The sequence below is a fragment of the Papaver somniferum genome, chromosome 8 (genome assembly GCF_003573695.1).
Source record: "Papaver somniferum cultivar HN1 chromosome 8, ASM357369v1, whole genome shotgun sequence".
In the NCBI taxonomy this organism is placed as follows: domain Eukaryota; kingdom Viridiplantae; phylum Streptophyta; class Magnoliopsida; order Ranunculales; family Papaveraceae; genus Papaver; species Papaver somniferum.
Genome location: NC_039365.1, coordinates 42,881,151 through 42,890,766, shown reverse-complemented (window position 1 = coordinate 42,890,766; position 9,616 = coordinate 42,881,151).

The following is a 9,616-nucleotide window of genomic DNA, read 5'->3' as shown; positions in this document are numbered from 1 at the left end:
GGACTTATACATGTATGATTTACCACACAATGCTTATATCCAACAATGGTTATATAATCTAAACTCTCATTTCCATCATTGAAACATTCTTAGAGGACATTATATAGTTGTTATTCAAAAACCATTTTTGGTCAAAGCCATTTTCAAGTGATTGAAACATATCATGACTTTCGTCACTAGGTAAAGATGAACTTGGCAAAAGCGAAAGCTTACCAACACATATTTCAAGAAATAGATAGGCGAGATAAACTCGGATCGAAATACCAAATGTGTATAATCAAAGTCTATATAGAAAACGACTTTTCTCTCAAGATAGGAGATAGAGTTGATAGACTTTTGAGTGATAGATAAGTTCAAATATCCACATACCTTTTAGTCGATGAAGTTCCACCAGTTCCTTGAGTGGTTATTCGTCTTATATGATGATCGCCATGGAGTTCTTGAGCTCAACTACACTTTCTATCCTAGTCCGAGACTTAGCTATAGTAGACTAGAAATCAATACTTATAGTTTTGATCACTAACATTGACAAACATGCTTGAGATAACAACACATGCGAGTTCGACTGAGCAGTGCTCTAACACTGACAATAACATGTTGAATAGGATTCCTGACCATAATGAGGTTAAATCAATTATATTCAGCATGGAAGGTGACAAAGCACCAGGCCCTGATGACTTCCCTCTAAACTCCTTTCAAGCTAATTGGGAGATTCTGGGAAAAGACGTTGTAGCAGTGGTGCAGAATTGCTTCATCTCTGGTCATATGCTCAAAGAAATGAACTCTACTTCATCTCCCTCATCCCTAAAACTGAAAACCCATCTTCACCAAGTCATTTCAGACCTATAAGCCTCTGTAACACAACCTACAAAATCATCTCCAAGCTCTTAGCTCGAAGAATTAAACCTTACCTAAACAATATTGTATCCCCATATCAATCTTCTTTTATGCCTGGAAGACAAATCTCTGACAACGTAGCCATTGCTCATGAGATAATACACCACATAAGATCCAAGAGAGGTAAAAAAAGTGAAAAGTGAAGTATGGGAATCAAAATTGACATGGAAAAAGCTTTTGACTGAGTGGACTGGAAATAGGGCTGTCAATGGATAAATATCCGCCGGATATTGACCATACCGATAAGGTTAAGGTTAAAGGTTAGCGGATATCCGATATCCGATAACATCCGACGGATATCAAAAAATCCAATTCGATAAGGTTAAGGTTAAGCTATCGAATATCGGACTTTTATCTGTTAAAATCCGGTTTTATGAGAACCGAAGCAAATGATGAAAATTTAAGAATTTAACAGAGTAAGGAGCTTGTTCAGTGTAACCTGAAAGACAAACCACACAAATACTACTCACAGTCTCTCAGTCACATCACACATGAAAAACAAACTACAAACAGTTTGCAACTACGAACAAACAAACTACAATGTCTTCTTGTGACATTGACAAGAAGACATTGACAACAATGTCAATAGGCTAGTGATGATCTTCTTTGGCTACCTGGTTGCATGTTACATCATTGCATCAACTTCAGTCGACGACTTCCATATCTGCATTCACAAACGATTAACAATGCTTAGAAGTAGATGGACAAATACTTAATCAACGAAAAGCAAAGTGGGTATTAGAAGACATAAGGAAAATCACAGCTGCAGTTAGCAACTCAATAAATTCAAAAGCCAAACACACATTAATGGAACTCAGTAAATTCAAAAGCCAAACACACATCAATGGAACTCAGTAAATTCAAAATTCAAATACTAAATATGACTTTGTAGTGACTGATGCGAAGACCTAGGTACTGTTTGTTATTCAAAGACTTGTGTATAGCCTCAAAATTTAGCTAAATATACATGAAACTGGAGCTACAATGGCAAATACCAAACGAATCGAAGATCGGTGAACAAGAGCAGAGAGGATGCGAAACTCACATACCAGTTGGTGCTTCGAGGAGGCTCAAAGGAAACATACTTCAAACTGTTCACAAAGATTATACATGCATTGCATAACAATGTCGGAACCAGGTAACGTGTCAAATGGTGGGTTTTGTATGGAAAGGAAGAACAAATTTACACTATTGAATACCAAGTAACAATCTAGAACATGTTCTACTCTTAAATCATCATGTGCGCAAGAATGCCTGACATACAACATTTCAGTACCTCAAAGATTTCACCACTATAAGCAACACACATACCCACATGCTAACCAAGCAAAAGATACGTAATCTAAAAATTCACAGAGGTAACAAGGCGCAGAGAGATATAGTGTTTCCCTATTTCACAACCTCCCCTCTAAAAATTCACAGAGGTAAAAGACCCCCACCCACCATTGTTAACTTTTCTCTCCAAATTATATTATATTACAGATTTCAAACTTGGAATTTTAAATTTTTAATACTATGAAAGGAGGGACACAGAGTAGGATTCCTCAAACCATTGCACAAAGTGTTACTGCAGTTCAACATTTTAAATGGCAGTGAAAACCTCACCGGAAAATAAGATGTGAGGGTGCATACTTGAGACTGATTCAACAGCAAAAGGGGCGTGGTTGACAAATAAAGCGGAAATTCTAAATACATATTGGCACACACTGAAATCTCTAAAGATTGTAAACTACAAACATGTTCAGCAACAACCCACAATACAACGTAGCTACTCGATAAATCTAGTCAGTTAAGTAGTAAAGCAAGTCATGAACGGTGAAAAACCTTAAAGAATGAGTGAACTCCAAGAAGACCTGAAATTTGCAGCTGAAACTCAAAACCTAATCACAAAAGCAAGAAAAAATAATGAATTTAATACTCAAACAAAGCTGAAGAAACCTATATTTATTCCACATTTTAAAGCCCTTCTAATCAATAAATCAAATAACCAATATTTCCAGTTCAACTATTCAAATCAAAACCTTAGTAATCACAAATCAAATTGGTCATGTTATGATGTTCCTCCTCCAATAGTAATCACAAATCAAATAACCATAAAAAGAACATCCCATTTAGAAAGTCTAATCTTCATCTTTTCATGAACAGAGGATTTGGTTTGTCTACAAAGAATTTCAAAATTTTTAATAATGCATCCATACAAAAACCCTAATTTTATCAAACCCTAACTATCCTTATTAAGTTATTTTTCGACCTCCTCATATTCCAATTCAGTTTAAACCAATCTCAAATCTTTCATCCATACGGAAACCCTAATTTTTTATTGAAACAGAGAAACCCTAATTTCATAAGAATCGAACATAGAAATCTAACAAATCAAAAGAGAAATTATTAACAACATAAGGGGGGAGCGAATCAATATATGATTTGATTGAGTGATTAATAATTATTGGAGAGGGGGAGCGAGACTGAGAATTGAGAACTGAGAAAGTGAGAAGTTCTCACTAAGAACTGAGAAGAGAAGAAAAAAAGAAAAGGGAAATGAGTTATGTCTTCTCGACTCCTCCTCGACTAGTAGACTCAGTATGGAAAAATTACAATTACGCCCCTACACTATCGGATATCGGATATTAGCAAAACTGATAGAGCCCAATCTGATTCCGATAGGTTAAGGGGGAAATATCCGATAAGTTATCTGATTCCGGAATCCGGTATCCGATATAACGGATAAAATCCTATAGGATGTCGAATAATCGGAAACGGATTCCGGATATCGTCCATCCATTGCCTGACCTTACTGGAAATTTCTCATCACAATAATGAAGAAGATGTGTTTCAATGAGCAGTGGTGTAATAAAGTTCATCAATGCATCTCCACCACCTAAGCTGCAGTCTTGATAAGTGGCTCTCCAGATGAATTCTTCCAACAATCTAGAGGGCTCAGACAAGGTGATCCTTTATCTCCTTACCTCTTCCTTTTCTGCATGAAATCTCTCTCATGCTGAAGATATGGGACTCATCACAGGAACCAAGATTTGAAAGAATGCTCCCTCCATCAACCATCTTCTCTTTCCTGATGATTGCATGGTCTTCTGCAAATCCAACATGATTGAAGCTCAAAACATCGTGGATATTCTAAACATTTTTGGGCAAAACTCTGGACAACTCATCAACTTTGATAAATCTGGTGTCTTTTTTAGCAAACACACTAAACCTGAACTCATACCTACTATTAGTAAAACTATGGGTGTTCAAGTTCTACAGCTGGATGACAAATATCTAGGATCTCCTCTCTTCACTCACAAAATCAAGATTAACATATTCAATCCTGGAGTTGACAAGTTAAAAATCAGGCTCTCTAGCTGGAAAAATCTCCCTCCAAATCCAGCTGGCAGAGAAGTAATCATCAAGTCAGTCACATCAACAACTAGTATATACCAAATGAACTACTTCAGAATTCCAAAGAAAACCTGCCAATATCTAAACAAACTTAAAAGAGACTTCTTCTGGGGAAAAAGTTTAGAGAATCCAAAAGGTTACTACCCAAAAGCTTGGACTGTAGTTTGCAAGCCTAAAGAGCTAGGAGGATTAGTATTCATGAATATGGAACTCTTCAACAACTCCATGATCACCAAAATTGGATGGAGACTAGAGAAAGACAAAGATTCTCTTTGGTTTCAGCTAATGGATGCTAAGTACCTACTTGGCAGAAATGTGCTCAATATGGATTTTAAACCAAAGGATGGTGACTCATGGATTTGGAAAGGGATTTTAGAAGATATTAAAAAAATTCAACAGCACTGTACATGGATAATTGGAAATGGGAGAAAGATCAAAATTTGGGATGATATCTGGATCCCAAGTCTCTCTGCTAGAGTTACAAAACCCCAAAATTGTCCCCAATTCATTGAAACCGTTGCTGATATTCTTCTTCAAAGTGGTCAATGGAACAACACTCTGATTAAGAATACTTTCAATTCTAACATTGCTTAAGACATTCCATCTCTTTCCACTCACCCCTGGGAAGAAGACAAGATTCAGTGGAATCTAAATAACACAGGGAAGTTCTCTGTCAAAGGCCTATATCAGGCCAAAATAGCCAATCTCTACAGAAATGATACTATCTCTAGAAATTAGGGGGAAATATGGAACATGGATATTGCTCCAGTTATCAAAAAATTTGTTTGGAAATGTGCTCATGAAATCCTCTCCATTAATGCTAAATCTGCTAGCATTCTGCAACACATTGATCCAATCTGTCAAATCTGCAACAGTGAGGAGGAAACAATGACACAATTGTTTCTCAATTGTCTAGCAAAAACTCCTGTGTGGTAGGAAATTCTTGAACACTCTCACACTAAATTTGATAATGCAACAAACTTTATGGATTGGATATATTCTTGGTTTACACCAGGGGATGCAAGCAAGCATTGCAGTCTATATGCTACTACTTATTGGTTTATCTGGAAAGCCAAATATGATCTAATTTTCAGGAATATCAATCCAAATGCCAGTCATACTTCAAGTGGCATTAGGAAACATCTAAGAAATTATCACAGAATATACAAGTTACCAAACCATATCATAAATACTTTCCCTCTAATTTCCGAGGAGATTGTCTCTTCTGGGGATAATAACATTACTCTATATGACACAAACTGTTACACTAGAGGGTTTTTTGGCATAATCATCAAGATTTTCACATTACAAGACCCTGATAGTCACATATTTTTCACTGTAATAACTATGTCAGACCTTGCAGGTAACCCCATTGGAACAAGAGGACATCCAGGACACTCGGGTGATGGAGGGGCATTAAGAGGAGCAGACCTATCCTTAAGATGGGCCAAAGAAATGCATCACTCCAATGTAGAAATACAAGCTGAATTAATAGAGCTCCTGGTATGTTTCAAATTAATATACCACAATGCGGTTAAAGGAAGATTTCTTCTCGACTTCCACGAGTCTACTTACGCTAGAGAAGAAGATAACTCTACCAGAATTATGCCTGTTAATTTCATTTTGATTAGTACGTGTAGATGGGAAAAAATGATTTGCTGGTTTTTTAGGAAAGTGAAGAGACAACCGTGCGGACGAGACTCCTCAACCGAGAAAACTGCTTAACCTCAAATAGATGTACTGCATGTGAGTCCTTTTTAGTTCGAGAGATCAATCTGTAAGACTCCGGCCTAAACCAAGTCAATGGCCGTTCTAGATTCAATTCGGTCACAAAGAGGGAGATGGGTTGATCTGTAAGAGGGAAGCTGAGAATTGTGTGGGATCAATGATGATTAAGGATTGTGGATATTTTGAAGTTTTCTGCAAATATGTGTAAATAAGTTTGATCGAGAGAACTTGTATGTAGACGAATTGTTGTTCACACCATGATTCTTGGTTAGACGATGAATTTTCTGTTCAGTATATCGTGGATTTTTTGTGTCTTGTTCGATCATGGATTCAGAGACTTATTTATATTGTCAGAATAGTGAACACATTGATCCCTGTAAGTGTGACGGTTTCTTGAGTGAAGGAGTCGGAAAGTGGGAAATCGTGGTAAAATCAGTTCCATGTCGTGTGGATAGTTGGTTGATCGTTCACCCACTACTTTGCTAACTCCTTCAACCGTTTGCACGACTTACTCACATTTATCGTTATGGATGAACACGCGTGTTGTAGGCCGCCAGACCAAAACCCTAACTAATATCCCCCATGTCACATGATTGATGTCTCATAAACGTGGAGTCTGCAAAGCAGACGTGAATTTGATTAGTCAGTCGTTGACTTATTAGACAGTGAGTCTAAATTTTGTTGAATTGAGCATGAGTGACGAATGCTCAGTGATTCATGGATTGAACATGTCAGACGTACAGTTCTTATGTTGATATTGCTCGTCTGAACAAATGTTGTAAATTCGAGCAACTGAGCAAGTATCGCCCGATTCGACGAATTACTGAATATTGATAAATATTGATAGTTGGATCAATATTCGAGCAACTGAGCAAGTATTGCTCAATTAGATGAATTACTGAATATTGATAAATTACTGAATATTGATAGTTGGATCAATATTCGAGCAAATGAGCAAGTATTGCTCAATTCGACGAATTATTGGTAATGTGACCCAATAAAATATTAATTAAAATATTGGTAGCTTACCAAATATTATGTAATTAATCCAAATGTTGATTACTGGAACTTGCTCAGAATGATGATTGTGGAGCGTTTGTTCGAAACCCTAATTTTTAATCAGTTGTTCGCCAATTGATGAATTGCTGAAAATAGGTCACGAGTGAGGGAGGGACCAACCACATGGTATTATGGATGACCATGTGGTGCCCAAGTGCTCGAGTGAGCGTGCACCAGGGTCCTGAGGTGACCGGTTGGTGAAATAATGATGATTAAATGCCGGTTTCGTCATTTATTAAAATAGTGCTCGTATGAGCATTAGGTGATGAAACCTAATTTTGGAGAAGTGAAGGACCGTCCAAGAGGGCATAAACCGACCCTTGGTGATGTAGGACCAGCTGATGGTCGATTGAAAAAATTCCAAGTTGGTTGGAAAGAGTTTGGACCCAATATGAACAATTGAGCATTAGGTCAAAATTATAAGAATGTGTGGGACCGGATCCTTGCAAGCCTTAGGGCCGGCCTTGGTTGGTTTAGGAAGCATGCCCGAGTCTCCGTAATATCCGTGTCGCAATCCTGAGAGTTTTGGCACTTTCTGGTGTGCGTTTGAGCAATATCTTGGATTTTCAGAAGAGTTCGATCTTTGACTGAAATTCTTGATTTTGCTCGAATGAGCAAGTAGTACTTTGCTCGTTTGATAAAAATTTGGAGAATATTAAAATAATAATATTTTAAATATTTGGCGTGAGTAGTCTAGTCGGTCATGTGACCATTTGACTTTTTGGGTTTTTCATGGTGTGGGCAATATTTGATAAAATATAAAGAAACCATGATTTTTGTTCGAATGGAAGAGTTTCATGAGATGAGGGAAATAATAATTATAAAAACAAGTGCAAGGTTTAGGTCAGGCCATGGCTAGGGCATGTCCGGCCGACTAGGTAGTCCGGTCCCGCAACAAATTTAATTTTTTATTTTTTTTCATGAAACCGTAAAAATATGGAGAAACGGTGAGTTTTTCTCAAACAAAGAAAGTTGCTCGAATGAAGGAGTTTTCATGAGTTGATGAAAATAAAAAAAATAAAGGAAGAGGCGTGGGGGACCGGCCACCCGGTGGGCATGGTCCCATTGCGCCTCTTTTTATTTTTATTATTTTATCTCTCCTGTTTTGTGTAGGATTCCTCGTTTGTCCATATTTTCGAATGCTCGTTCGTGCATTTGGGTGCTCGTTCGTGCATCATTGTTGAGTGCACTTGCACCATTTATTGGGGCTTATTCGGTGATAGTCAGATGCCCGATTGTTGAGTAATTATTACTGATTCATGAAACTCAGTGGAGAATTATTCATGAAACGAAGCAATAATTATGAATTGTGCATCTATTACTAATCCATGAATTCAGCCGGGGAATTCAGGGAACGGGGTAATGAGATGAATTGGTTATCTATTACTAATCCATGGAGTCAGCCGGGGATTCATGGAACGAAGTAATGAGATATAATATATTATTTTCTAGGAATTCAGTGGCGAATGTCACGGTAGAATTAATCTATTGTAGAATCGAGATATGAGATAGTTGAAGCATCATACTTGTTCTGAAAGGTGCATATTCAGGGAACAACGTGGAGCGTTGTTGACGTACTGAAGGTGTTTAGCCCCCTCAACAAACAATTATGTAGGAGAGCCGCCTGAATCTATACACGGTCTCTCTACATAGTCAGGGAACAACGAGTGTCGCCGATGTCCTGAATACGTTAAGCCCTCTCAACAAACAATTATGTAGGAGGACCGCCCAATCATTCTTCTATGTATAGGTGGGTCTCTCTATGTAGTCAGGGAACAACGAGTATCGCCGACGTCCTGAAGGCGTTAAGCCCTCTCAACAAACAATTATGTAGGAGGACCGCCCAATTATGCTATTCTACATAGAGGTCACGATGAAATGCGTAGCATCGAACGCTCAGCTGGTGGGAGGCCTTTCGAGAAACATATTCATCATGGATCTGAGAGGAACTCGATCAGAGATCGTAAAACGGTTCACGGATCGTAAAATATGAATCGTCATATGCGTTCCTGAAGTCGGGTCAGAAACATGCAGTATCATGATTTTACGATTTTTACCTTTGTCGAAAATCCACCATCAATAGTATGAAACTTATTTATAGAACCCAGAATCTGGAAACTTTTGAAATTGCTCTTGCTTGTAAGAACAATGCTGGCAGGACTCAGGACACAACAGTCCTCCACCTCATATGTACTTGTCTTAGGCCTCTCTGGACTAAGTTTTTCTATGAAAATAAAGGTTTTCCAGCTTAATAAAGTGCCACCATGTATAAAATGTCACCGTCACTATCAGTTCCGTCGAGGCCCACATGATTGGTCATTCATGGCTAACCTAGTTAATTTTTCACGATGCAATTACTTATTATCCTTTTTTGTTCCTTCGGCTACCCATATATGAATATAGGATGCCACAGCAAAATACGTTTGGTTATTATCAAATTTCCATCGAGGAAAAAATCAACTCTCTTCTTCTCTTCTTCTTCACCTGCTCTTCATATCCTTTCTTTTTAAAATGTTCTTGCGCAAATTACAGTTCA